The sequence below is a fragment of the Bufo bufo genome, chromosome 3 (assembly GCF_905171765.1).
Source record: "Bufo bufo chromosome 3, aBufBuf1.1, whole genome shotgun sequence".
Taxonomy (NCBI): Eukaryota; Metazoa; Chordata; class Amphibia; order Anura; family Bufonidae; genus Bufo; species Bufo bufo.
The window spans coordinates 589,350,614-589,365,203 of NC_053391.1; the positions used below are offsets into that span (position 1 = coordinate 589,350,614).

Sequence of the window (14,590 nt, forward strand, 5' to 3'; positions counted from 1 at the left end):
TCTGGGAGTAATCATTAGCAAGGTTGCTTTCTAGCAGTTTTCACTCTCAGGAATGGTGTTTCTCTGGAGGAGGCTTCTTATAATCCAGTGATGTGACGTCACTGGTGACATCACTGGTGCATGGAGTTTTACTATAGAATCTTGTAGTTCAGGGGAAGAATTAGGAAAGCAATTTTTACCTGATGAAGGGGAAGCTAATATCCCTGAAACGTGTTGTATATAATGCTAAAAAACTGGAGTAATAAAGGAAAATATACGTTCTGGCCGTGGTGGTGTCTTGCGCCATGCAGTAATACTTACCTGTGACAGAATGACATGTCCATAGGCTCTAGTGACTGACTGGGGGGGAGAGAAAGCCTCAGTCAGACAGTTTGTAGCTGTAGAGCATGCTCTGACAATGCCGCTATCTCAGCATGGAGCCGCAGAAAAGGAGGACACCCCGGCGTCTGTCTAGGCCTTGCACCGGACAGAAGACAGGGAGCCAGGAAACCAGAGAGTCTGACCTAAAGCGGGACGTCTGGCCACCCTAGTCACATAACTTGGTAACACTGCAGTGTTTATTTCTAACACTGGCCATACATGTGACCAGATAATGTGTATAGTGGCCTCCTAACTCTTCCTAGACAGCCATTTCATGTGTGTGGCTTTAAGTACAGAAAATCATCCCTAGGTCCACCTACAATGCAATGCTGGATTCCCATCACATATTTAGTACATTAGATTACAGGACCACTGATGACTGAAAAGTTGCTCACCAGGCCAATTAGCAAATTAATAATGAAATGCTAAAGGTGGTTTAACACACAACCTTCTTTGGAAGACGCCACTGCAGTTTTTGATACAGTGTTTTGACCCAAAGCCAGAAATGGATCCAACAGAAAGAAGTATATGATCACTAAAGCATAATCAATAAATGAGAAGTTCTGCAACTTTCTAATATACTCTGGAGCAGATTCACTAATCCTGTAGATAAAGGAAACTTAGGCTACGTTCAGACGACAGTAAAAAAAAAACGGCCATATGACTGATGTTTTTTTTTTTTTTTAATGGCTGTCACACAACCATTATAAGAACAATGGTAGTCTATGGGGTTATGCATTCAGCCCTTAGTTGGCAGAGCTCCCCAAAGCAGGTCTTCTCTATATATCTCCTGGCTAGACACTTTTTACTCTACAAGCGAGGGGGTCAGGACCACCCTGTCTCCCGGCCACCTAATCAAGACTGCCAGTTTTAACTGCTTCCTATATATCACCTTCTTGGATTCACAGTGGACAAATATCATCCCAGTAAATATGTTAAACTGCTAAACCTTAGTATTAACCATTTAAAAGTAAATTACAATATATTAACCCTTTAGTAGAGATCCAGTGCGTCACGGCATGTGCATGATCGATTACAGATAGAAAACGTCCAACATAGCCAGTCCAGTTCCCTGTTGGACTGTAGATACTGTAGATACTCTTGTTTCCAGTATAGGAAGTACTTTCTGAGCTGGATACATAAGAAGTAGCTGCACAAAACTCTATGGTAGTTACCTACAATGTATTGTATCAGTCTGAAGTTCAGGCTTTTTAGTTGAGAGAGTAACATATTAGAAAACTTATAGTGACCAATAGCAAACCATATAGCAAACTTAGAATGTAAATGTTTTCTTTCACTGACAGCAATATCTTGAAAATAGTCAGAAATCATAATAGAGACCCACATTTACTACTATGAGTATAGTCACATCATAAATTCCACCAAGACTGGAGTAAATTGGCATTTTTGGTCAAATGCAGTACAAAATTGTTTTAGAAAAATGGCCTAACGTAACATTTTGCACCTAAATTGTACGACAATCTGTTTAAACTTCTGCACCACATTTATAATCTTACCCGAGCTACTGTAACAAACCTAGTGAGGGTCTAGACAGCCGGTCTAAGCTTACGCCATCTTTATGATTAGTAAATCTGGCACAGGTCTAGACAGCCAGTCTAAGCTTACACCATCTTTCTGATTACTAAATCTGGTGCAGATCTAGACAGCCAGTCAAAAGCTACATTCATACAGCAGTGGGAAAAAAGGCAAAATGGTTACAAATTGTGCCCTTCAATTGTATGGGGGCTGTCAATGCATAAAAACAGACATAATAGAATGTCTTCTTTTTTGATGGTCTTTATTCATGGACCATCAAAAAAGGCTGTATGCATAACCCCATAGACTACCATTGTTCTTTTAATGGTTGTGTGACAGCCATAAACCCCCCCCCCCCCCAAAAAAAAGGCAGTTTTTTTTGCTGTCGTATGAACATAGCCTAAGTTTACTTTATCTACAGGATTAGTGAATCTGCTCCAGAGTATATTAGAAAGTTGCAGAACTTCTCATTTATTGATTATGCTTTAGTGATCATATACTTCTTTCTGTTGGATCCATTTCTGGCTTTGGGTCAAAACACTGTATCAAAAACTGCAGTGGCGTCTTCCAAAGAAGGTTGTGTGTTAAACCACCTTTAGCATTTCATTAATTTGCCTAATTGGCCTGGTGAGCAACTTTTCAGTCATCAGTGGTCCTGTAATCTCTTTATAGCACAGTGGCTTAATCTGAAGTCCAAATGTACTAAATATGTGATGGGAATCCAGCATTGCATTGTAGGTGGACCTAGGGATGATTTTCTGTACGTAAAGCCACACACATGAAATGGCTGTCTAGGAAGAGTTAGGAGGCCACTATACACATTATCTGGTCACATGTATGGCCAGTGTTAGAAATAAACACTGCAGTGTTACCAAGTTATGTGACTAGGGTGGCCAGATGTCCCGCTTTAGGTCAGACTCTCTGGTTTCCTGGCTCCCTGTCTTCTGTCCGGTGCAAGGCCTGGACAGACGCTGGGGTGTCCTCCTTTTCTGCGGCTCCATGCTGAGATAGCGGCATTGTCAGAGCATGCTCTACAGCTACAAACTGTCTGACTGAGGCTTTCTCTCCCCCCCAGTCAGTCACTAGAGCCTATGGACATGTCATTCTGTCACAGGTAAGTATTACTGCATGGCGCAAGACACCACCACGGCCAGAACGTATAGAATATTTTCCTTTATTACTCCAGTTTTTTAGCAATATATACAACACGTTTCGGCGATATTAGCTTCCCCTTCATCAGGTAAAAATTGCTTTCCTAATGCTTCCCCTGAACTACAAGATTCTATAGTAAAACTCCATGCACCAGTGATGTCACCAGTGTTGCAGTCACCAGTGACATCACATTACTGGATTATTCGAACCCGGCTCTGAAGGCAGGACACCGCCTGTTTATTCAAGAATCAGCAACCTCCAGCTGTTGTGCAACTTCCAAGATGTACAGTTGCTCAGACGTTCTTGGAAAATTCAGAGAAGTGACTGGAGCATGCTGGGAGTTGTAGTTTCACAACAGCTGGAGTGCCGTAAGTTGCTGACCCCTGGTTTAAAATATTGAATCTGTAAATTTTGACTTGCTGACTTCCCTTTCATATGTCATGACTGTCACAGTTAAAAGTGAGACATTGCTGCTCCTAACAATTCTGTGATGTCTGTGCTCCTTGCAGATTACGATGTGCTTATAGCTGTACACAACCTTCTCAAACTTGGCATGTGATGGCCTTGAAGTAAGGTCCATAAAATTCCTGTCATCTCTCCAACTGCACTTCCACTTCGTGCTTCTCCTGTTCCCTGCTCATCCCAAAGTGAGTGTGCCTGAAATATCCAGTTAATACCTTCCTCTTCACATTACCCTACGTCTTTACAAGCCATAGGCTGAATGTCAGTGGATGCACATGTATTTGGCAGTCGCCCTCCTCCCAGCTCTGGGTAAAACATTGGCACAGAATCATGTAGCTGTGCGCCTTCCAATCCTAGGTAAACATTAATCTGAGTAGTATTGCTCTCCAAGAGAAAAGCAACAATTATACACCATCTGTTTTTGTGTGTACTTTCTTCAAGAGTTAGCACTGGATCCAAGCAATCTTTTACTTACAATCCTTTATTGTATCTAAAACTTTGTTAACTCCACTTTAGAGCCTTTCCTCTGACCTAAATATGGGCTTGCAGCAGCCTGCCTGATCTCACAGGATCCAGTGTTACCACCAGATCACCATGGGCTTGCAGCAGCCTGCCTGATCTCACAGGATCCATTGTTACCACTGGATCCCCATGGGCTTGCAGCAGCCTGCCGGATCTCACAGGATCCAGTGTTACTGCCAGATCCCCATGGGCTTGCAGCAGCCTGCCAGATCTCACAGGATCCAGTGTGACCGCCAGATCACCATGGGCTTGCAGCAGCCTGCCTGATCTCACAGGATCCATTGTTACCCCCGGATCCCCATGGGCTTGCAGCAGCCTGCCATATCTCACAGGATCCAGTGTTACTGCTGGATCCCCATGGGCTTGCAGCAGCCTGCCTGATCTCACAGGATCCATTGTTACCCCCGTCCCCATGGGCTTGCAGCAGCCTGCCATATCTCACAGGATCCAGTGTTACTGCTGGATCCCCATGGGCTTGCAGCAGCCTGCCGGATCTCACAGGATCCAGTGTTACCCCCGGATCCCCATGGGCTTGCAGCAGCCTGCCGGATCTCACAGGATCCAGTGTTACTGCTGGATCCCCATGGGCTTGCAGCAGCCTGCCGGATCTCACAGGATCCAGTGTTACTGCTGGATCCCCATGGGCTTGCAGCAGCCTGCCCGCTCTCACAGGATCCAGTGTTACCCCCGGATCCCCATGGGCTTGCAGCAGCCTGCCGGATCTCACAGGATCCAATGTTACTGCTGGATCCCCATGGGCTTGCAGCAGCCTGCCGGATCTCACAGGATCCAGTGTTACCGCCATTGACTGCAATGAGGTTCAGTGGTGATCCGGCCAATTTCCGGCATAAATGCCGGATTTCGGCCAGACAAAAATTGCATGCAGCAGTTATTTGTCTAGCTGACAGCCGGCATTTGCACCAGATTAGGCAGCTGGATCTCCAAAATGGATATGTGAACTCAGCATATCAGGAGTATATCCAGATGCCACTTTAGAGACCTACACACAGATCTCTGTCACCTAGGGTCCTGCTATGTGATATACATGTTTTTTACTGCTTGGCTATGGTTTGAACAGTGTAGTCTAAAGCTCACCATACATGTTCAAAAGCTGTTGGCTGACTATTCGTTCGGCCTACAGCTATCTCTCCTGACTCCCTACTGGTTCCCCCATATACATACACGTTCGATTAGGCTGAATGTGCATATGTATTTAATGGCTACGGCAGAAGAAGTCGCTGCCAGACACTTCTGGCAGCAACTTATCTACCAGTTGGAAATATTCACTTCTCCACACACATTAGACTGTCGTCCGAACCAGCCTTTCTCAGTCGGTTCGTACGTCAATATACTAATACACTTAAGCTGTTTCATACAGTAAAGAAAAAGCTATGCTGATACTTACTTCCCTGACAAATGCCAGGAGGACACTCTTTTGGCATAAGTTGGGTTAATGGAGCACTACGGATACATTTGGTTTGGCTCATAAAGGGAAACGTGGGGAATTTAGCATTCCCTATACTCCAGAATTCTGGCTTGAAGTGGCTTTTACAACTTTTTACGGTCACTTGGGGTTATTTTGGGACTTGCATTTGCACAGTGAGTGGTAAAGTGGGTGTGGTAAGTTATGCTAATTATGACATTTTTTTTAAGACAAAAATTTGCATATATTTTTCCCAGAAGCCAAGAGGAGCATTGTCTAGCTTTCAATAGTCTTCACATATAATATTATTCCCCCCAAGGCCTCACAACTAAAACTAGTTGGTTCTATCTGCTCTGCTTTGATAAAGGGTTTTTGTCCTGAAAGATAGTTGCAGATGTGAGGCTGGCTTAGCTATTTTTCTAGTTATACTATGTAAGTCTGTTTAAAAGGCTGAGCAGTGACTGGAAGGCTATGCTGTAGTTTTGAAACTCTCAGCTTTTGTTAATCCTTTTTGGAATGAAATCTGAATTGCACATATTTTCTACATATGGGTCTCTCTTGAATTGCAAAATATTTGGTTTGTTGTTAGAATCCAATTTTTTTTAAAATTCAGGATGAATTCCATATTGATAGAATTTATTTGCTCATCTCTAGTATGTATATTTAAACATATCTCCTTGTGCTTTATAAATCAATTTTCCCCTATGTTTTTATCCACAAAGTTTTTCATGGTAGCCACAAACTGTTCAATCGGTTCTTTTTTTTTTATAACAAGATTTTTTATCTGTTACTGTGCTTGTATTGACACAAAATGCTTCTCTGTAAAAGAGACATGCAAACTACTCTCTTTTTCAAAATAAAAGGAAAACAGAGTGTCTCACACCAGGAACCCAGCTGTTTCTGGGTAACTACCCTTTAACAGAGCTGAGCAAAGAAATTTTGCTTGGCTGCCTGAGAGACCTTGGTTGGGGTACTATTTCTTCTTATGGAGGGTGCTGAGTATGCACTAGGAAGCCAGTAAATGTTCATCTGGGTTTCTTGGAAATATATATGAAGATTGACACATCTTACATCTGCTGGTATCAGATAGGCTTAGGAAAGCTAATTTGAATATCTTTCCCAGAAACCTAGAGGGGCATTGCGTGGCCTACAATACTCTGCACACATACTAATCTTGCTCTTTCTCTCTCTCTCTCTCTCTCTCTCTCCAATTTTGGTTTGGTAGAATCGATTTATGTCTGAACTAAACTTTTTTTTAAATCCAGCGAACTTGAAACAAACCGAATCTTAAAAGGTTTACTCATCTTTAATTTTAATACAGTTTGAGGGGCATATAATAAGGGTAATGATAAAAGATTTTCAATGTATTGTAATTGATATTGACTATGAGCATAAAAATGCTCCCAGAACACATTGAAAAATATTATGACATCTCAATTACACTGGGACTTTATTGGTACCCCTTTAGCCTTCCATCAGCTATCTATAGGGTAAACGAATAGGGTAGGTTTTATTTTTTTTTATTTTTTTTTCAACTCTGAAAATGCTTTAAGTGAACCTTCCCTAAGGGGTTCATAGATCCCTATAAATAACCTCCTCTAACATTTTTATACCCTTAATCATTAAATTAAGAGATACTTGGCATTTAAACAATCTATTTGGGGTAATAGCGTAATTCATATAAGTTACATGGATTACATGGATCATGTGCGCACGACATGGTGAACACGTGACAATATTGAATGCAGGTGGCCGAAGATGTCATTAATTTCCAGGAGTGTGGCAGCAAATGCATTATCATGGTTCATCAATTAACCGAGAGAGAAGTAGGTCAAAGGCTAATGCAGCTAAAATAGGCATACTCCATTGTGTATCATATCCATCACCAAAAGGTTCATCAGTGTGTATGGAAAAGAGCTTTACGTCGTCCATAGATACAAAGGTCATCTCAAAGTTGCCTCTTAGAAGCATTATCTGCCTGAAATTAAAGAGAAAAAAAAAGATCTAGTTAAAACCGTTACAGGATGGCAACTCGTATGATTACAGTGACAACTTTTACAGAAATTCTTACTCATTTTGCCCAAATTTCATCTATAATTAATAGATTCCCGACCCTTTGCTTTTGTGGCTGCCACATTATCTTCCACCACTGGCTGAGACTTTGTTGTGTGCCAGAGGTTTAATAAAAAATCCCCTAGGAGCATTGTCTCCTTTTATACAGCATACTATGGAGCATGCTCTTTTTTCTGCCAGACATGTACAGAATCCAACAGAAAAACACCTTTTGTATGATATTCAGTGTTATGCAAGTGCAAGCTACCTGCTGCATGCACTTGTCAGCACGGCAGCAGGAGGGAGTGAGGGAGCCCGGCGCCCGTGCCCGCATGTAGGGGCAGCAACACAGGCACGGAGCGCTGGGCTAACATCCAGTACATAACATGGCATACGGAGGTACAGCACAGGCCTTTTGGACTACTGTTACTCAACCATTTCCTAGTTCTATATGTTTCTGTATAAGCAGGATGGCAACTCATATGGTGTGGGGATTCGCTCTGGTAGACAGGGTATGCGGACGCAGTACAGAGGCAAATTACCAGTTCTTAAATCAAACTTTTTTTTGCACACATAAAGCAAAAACAAAACGTCACTTTGCAGTCTTGGTGTTCGTTCCCACACAATGTAAAGTCTACATAGCAAAAATCACCTTTTTTGCAGTTCTATCTAGCAGGCTTTTAGGGGGCCTGTTTCCCCTAAACACGGGTCTCACCCCTCCAGCACGACACAAGCCTCAGATCCCAGCACACACACCTTGCTGCTGAGCCCAGCTGTCTTTTAAGGACAGCTAGGTGTTGTCAAAACCCGGACCGGCACTTAAAATCCAGTCCGGTGTTTGACCCCACCTGGCTGCAAATCCGCCCAGCAGCTCACGCTGGGAGGAAAATCCTTTTTTTTCCCAGACCCTACCCTTCACTGTGTCACAATGGTTACAGTGACAACTTTTAGAGAAATTCTTACTCTTCTTTTCCAAAGTTCAAGTACAGCACAGGCCTTTTGGACTACTATGGGAACCTTATTATGACTCCATACAAATCAAAGCTGTAATATGGTCCTTTGTGTGAGACCTACGTCTGCACCTTCAATTCTGAGACATCTGAGCTCACAGCTAATGTTCATGTTTCATTTGTCCAAGGACAAATGTGGGTTTCAATGATTTGTGGCTGGAAGTTTTCATCCATGACAATGTCCCTGGCTTCTGACATTTCTACTGACGGTCAGTTTAAACTTTCCATAGTTATTTTCCATCAGATTAATATTGCTCTTTGACAGTCAGAATAGTATAGTATGATGCATGGCCCTGTCCAATAAAAGAAATAAAATCTGACCCACCCAGTAGGTGAATGAGATCCATTAAAAAACATCCTAATGAATGTAATGCATTAACGAGGACCTGTCACTCCTCATGACATGTCTGTTTTAGTAGCTACATTCTGCATTCCCAGTGTAATAATTCCTGAGCATTTATTCTTATGACTCTGACCTGCTAGAAGTTATAAATGAATTGCCAGCAGTGTGCAATAAAGGTCTATTTGGGTGTGTCCTGCACACTCTGACACTGTCTGGCAGCATTGATTATGGTAAATAATATCATACTGTGCAGGAACACACTCTCAACTAGTAACACCTAGATGGACCTTTATTACAGGCTACTGGCAATACATTCTTAAATGTCTACCAGGAATTATAGAGGAATGGCCTAACAATGAGTCATAAGTATAGATGCTCCAGAAGTGTTATTCGAGAATATAGGTAGTTACTAAAACAGGCATGTCAGGAGAGGTTCACAAACTAGAAATAAAAAAGGAGGAGGACACAGCGCTCCCTAAGGTAATGACGTCCAGACTGTATGGTCAGCTAGCTCCACCTCCCTCTATGAAAGGTGGTTACCTGAGAAGGTTGTATGTAACACAACAACTGTCATGTATTCAGGAAGCAGCATGCAGCTACCAGCAACCCACCATCTGAGGAGGATCCTCAGGGACGACTATTCAAAAATGGAAGAAAAAACAAATTCCAAGGGTGGTGCGCTTCCCAAACCATACTCTACGTGTTCAAATGAAGATAAAGGAACATCTGGCTTTATTCTATGCAGCTTTTCACCATTTACGTCCAACAGACAACGTATTTAGTAGTTAAAACCCTATCATCAGGTCAAATTGACATACAATATACCATATGGAGATTATGTAAAGAGACAGAACGATTTGAGAAAGCCTATATCCACAGAAGAGCTGTGGTTAGTTCTCCAAGATGTTTGGAACAACCTCCATGCCAAGCCCCTTCAAAAACTGTATGCAAGTATACCTAGAGCAATGATCAGCAGCGTCCGGCACTCAAGGTGTCCTGAAACTACAACACCCAGAATGCTCCATTCACTCTTATAGGAGTTAGAAGAACAGCCGAGCAGGTGGGAGTTACACAGCAGCTGGAGTGTGGAAGGTTGCTGATCCCTGACCTAGAGGAATTGATGCTGTTTTGGAGTCACATCATTCTGACCACTTCCTACTTTAGACGTTGGCAGCACGTAGATCATTGAAAGAAGTCTTGTATGGTGAGCTGGCTTGGTAGGTGTATAAGATGTGTGATAGGCTGTCTGCACACATATCCCTCATTGATGTCGTGGGTAAAAGGGATGATTTTTGGCTCTGAGGCCAAGGGTGGCAGTATTTCTGAAATTGGGCAGTTTGTGAACTGTTCATGAGCTGCTGTGGTGAAAGTGTATTGTGAGTGGAAATTTCACCATTTAAGCCACGTGAAAAATGTGGGGCACCAGGTGCCATTAATGTGAGAGGTGAATGTTGGCTATGAAAGTGTGCAGGGATGAATCGATACACTACAGTGGAGCAGCTTACTGCCAAAATGAACCAGGGGCTACCAGATGTGTGTCTAAATAACAGTTCAGTAAACCCTACTGCATATGGGGCTCCAAAGCAGATGGACGGTCACTGCACCTATGCTAATGAAGTTACATTGGCAGAAAAGGCTTCAATTTTTACAGCATGAGAATTGGACCTCCGCTTATTGGCAAAATGCCTCTTCTCCAATGAGTCACATTTTCTGCTTTATAGAATGGATAGACAGCATGTCAGGCAAGAGACATTAGAGAACAAACACCCTGCAACCATTGCGGGTGCATTCCGGTATTTTGAATGCCAGATCTGGCACTAATACATTCCTATGGGGAAAAATGCCGGATCCGGCATTCAGGCAAATCTTCAGTTTTTTTTCGCCGGAGATAAAACCGTAGCATGCTGCGGTTTTCTCTTTTGCCTGATCAGTCAAAATGACTGAACTGAAGACATCCTGATGCATCCTGAACGGATTACTCTCCATTCAGAATACATGGGGATATGCCTGATCAGTTCTTTTCTGGTATAGAGCCCCTGTGACGGAACTCTATGCTGGAAAATAAAAACGCTAGTGTGAAAGCACTCTAAAATATTAAGTTTAAATCCCCCCTTTCCCAATTTTACATATAAAATATATAAACAATAAATAAATAAACATATTACATAGCGCTGTCCAAACTATTAAATTATTAAAAAATATCTCCTATGCGGTGAGCATTCGCCATTTTTTAGTCACCTTGTCACCCCAAAAAATAGCATAGGACTGTTCTATTATGGGCCGAATGTTTCATAAAATGCAAAATGCAAGCGGCTTTTTTTAGTGTTTTTTTTTTTTGCGCGGTATTGAGTATCGCAATACTTTTTTATGGTGACGAAAGCGAATCAAAATTTTGGTTTCAAAACAACCCTACGCCGATCTGATCGGCGTAGCGTTGTCACGATACCAAAATTTTGATTCGGTTTCGATTTGGCGACTAAAAATTTGATTTAGCTCCTAAATTTTTCAGTTCAGGAGCCAATGGCTACTAGGTATTTTTTTTAGTCTGGAGCACTGCACCTTCTCATTCAAAGAGTTTTCTTTATTTTCATGACTATGAAGGCATCAAAACTATGAATTAACACATGTGGAATTATATACATAACAAACAAGTGTGAAACAACTGAAAATATGTCATATTCTAGGTTCTTCAAAGTAGCCACCTTTTGCTTTGATTACTGCTTTGCACACTCTTGACATTCTCTTGATGAGCTTTAAGAGGTAGTCCCCTGAAATGGTCTTCCAAGAGTCTTGAAGGAGTTCCCAGAGATGCTTAGCACTTGTTGGCCCTTTTGCCTTCACTCTGCGGTCCAGCTCACCCCAAACCATCTCGATTGGGTTCAGGTCCGGTGACTGTGGAGGCCAGGTCATCTGGCGCAGCACCCCATCACTCTCCTTCATGGTCAAATAGCCCTTACTTTCAAAGTTTTCCCAATTTTTCAGCTGACTGACTGACCTTCATTTCTTAAAGTAATGATGGCCACTCGTTTTTCTTTACTTAGCTGCTTTTTTCTTGCCATAATACAAATTCTAACAGGCTATTCAGTAGGACTATCAGCTGTGTATCCACCTGACTTCTCCTCAACGCAACTGATGGTCCCAACCCCATTTTTATAAGGCAAGAAATCCCACTTATTAAACCTGACAGGGCACACCTGTGAAGTGAAAACCATTTCAGGGGACTACCTCTTGAAGCTCATCAAGAGAATGCTAAGAGTGTGCAAAGCAGTAATCAAAGCAAAAGGTGGCTACTTTGAAGAACCTAGAATACGACATATTTTCAGTTGTTTCAAACTTGTTTGTTATGTATATAATTCCACATCTGTTAATTCATAGTTTTGATGCCTTCAGTGTGAATCTACAATTTTCATAGTCCTGCAAATAAAGAAAACTCTTGGTCTGTACTGTATATTTGCAATTTCGAATATTCTAGATTTTTTTTTCAACAGTAACCTCCCTTCTTGCTTGTGGGCCAATGAGAAGTCTGAAATGTCTTTGTCTGAGCTTAGCAACATCCCTAGCAACCAATAGGAAAGTTGCCAACCCCTTACTATATAAGAACCTCCCCAGCATGCAGTATTTTGCAGATCTGAGAGAGACAGCAGTGTTATTGCTGTGCTCTCTGCTTTCCTGTGTCATTACATTAGATAGTTAGTTAGTTAGTTAGTTAGTTAGCTTATATATATAATACAGATAGTTAGTGGGAGATAGTCAGTCAGTGTAGGTTAGATAGTGATATAGTGTAGCTGATAGGTTCTGCTGTTCATACATACAGTCAGGTCCATAATTATTGGGACATTGACACAATTCTAAATTTTTTGGCTCTATACACCACCACAATAGATTTGAAATGAAACGAACCAGATGTGCTTTAACTGCAGACTGTCAGCTTTAATTTGAGGGTATTTACATCCAAATCAGGTGAATGGTGCAGGAATTACAACAGTTTGCATATGTGCCTCCCACTTGTTAAGGGACCAAGAGTAATGGGACATAATAATAATCATAAATCAAAATTTCACTTTTTAATACTTGGTTGCAAATCCTTTGCAGTCAGTTACAGCCTGAAGTCTGGAACGCATAGACATCACCAGACGCTGGGTTTCATCCCTGGTGATGCTCTGCCAGGCCTCTACTGCAACTGTCTTCAGTTCCTGCTTGTTCTTGGGGCATTTTTTCTTCAGTTTTGTCTTCAGCAAGTGAAATGCATGCTCAATCGGATTCAGGTCAGGTGATTGACTTGGCCATTGCATAACATTCCACTTCTTTCCATTAAAAAACTCTTTGGTTGCTTTTGCAGTATGCTTTGGGTCATTGTCCATCTGCACTGTGAAGCGCCCTCCAATGAGTTCTGAAGCATTTGGCTGAATATGAGCAGATAATATAATATTGCCCGAAACACTTCAGAATTCATCCTGCTGCTTTTGTCAGCAGCCACATCATCAATAAATACAAGAGAACCAGTTCCATTGGCAGCCATACATGCCCACGCCATGACACCACCACCACCGTGCTTCACTGATGAGGTGGTATGCTTAGGATCATCAGCAGTTCCTTTCCTTCTCCATACTCTTTTCTTCCCATCACTCTGGTACAAGTTGGTCTTTGTCTCATCTGTCCAAAGGATGTTGTTCCAGAACTGTGAAGGCTTTTTTAGATGTCATTTGGCAAACTCTAATCTGGCCTTCCTGTTTTTGAGGCTCACCAATGGTTTACATCTTGTGGTGAACCCTCTGTATTCACTCTGGTGAAGTCTTCTCCTGATTGTTGACTTTGACACACATACACCTACCTCCTGGAGAGTGTTCTTGATCTGGCCAACTGTTGTGAAGGGTGTTTTCTTCACCAGGGAAAAAATTCTTCGTTCATCCCCTACAGTTGTTTCCGTGGTCTTCTGGGTGTTTTGGTGTTGCTGAGCAGTGCGTTCCTTCTTTTTAAGAATGTTCCAAACAGTTGTTTTGGCAACACCTAGGGCTGAAACGATTCATCGATTTAATCGATGTAATCGAGGCAAAAAAATCCTCTATGCAGTTTTTCTGCATCGAGGATTCGTTTAAATCACATGACCACGGAGCGTGAGTGAAATTAAGCTTCTCACTCACTGCTCCATGGCCTCCCGTCAGCACCGCGCTGCAGGACTTTGCGTTCACACATCGTCAGCGCGCTGGATGACGCTGTGTGTGACGTCAGGTCCCCAGTGCATGCTGGGATGAAGACGCGTCTCCTGCGGACTCCGTGTGTCGGCGCACTCTGCACTGAAATTTAAGTATAAAGTTAGCGGGGGGGGGGGCGGTAAATTGGTGGCACCTTTGATTTGGCATGGGGAAATGGGGGCACATGTGATTTTGCATGGGGAAATGTGGGCAGCTGTGGTTTGGCATGTATAAAGTTATTGGCGGGGGCACCTGTGATTTGGCATGTATAACGTTATTGGCGTTAGAGGGGTTAATGGGAGCACCTATGATTTGCCATGTATAAAAGTATTGGGGGGGTAGAGGGGTTAATGGGGGCACCTGTGATTAGGCCCTCGGAGTGTTGATCTGGGGGAGTGGGGGACATGGTGGATGGCATGGAGGCACTAGGAAAGGGGGACATCATGGCAATCTGGATGCAGGGGCTAATGGCAGTGCCATCATGGGGGCACTAGGGGACATGGCATGGAGGGGCTGCTGATATGATGACACTGGGGGA

At 42.6% G+C, this 14,590-nt stretch overlaps 1 long non-coding RNA gene across 1 annotated transcript; it reads right to left on the minus strand.

The window, feature by feature from the left end:
• Positions 1 to 284: 284 nt before the first annotated feature.
• On the minus strand, positions 285 to 13,997 carry LOC120993801. Its single transcript, XR_005777322.1, has 3 exons — positions 13,868 to 13,997; positions 6,899 to 6,903; positions 285 to 295 (listed from the first exon to the last, which is right to left on the minus strand). It is a non-coding gene; the product is annotated as an uncharacterized LOC120993801 (long non-coding RNA).
• Positions 13,998 to 14,590: the final 593 nt, after the last annotated feature.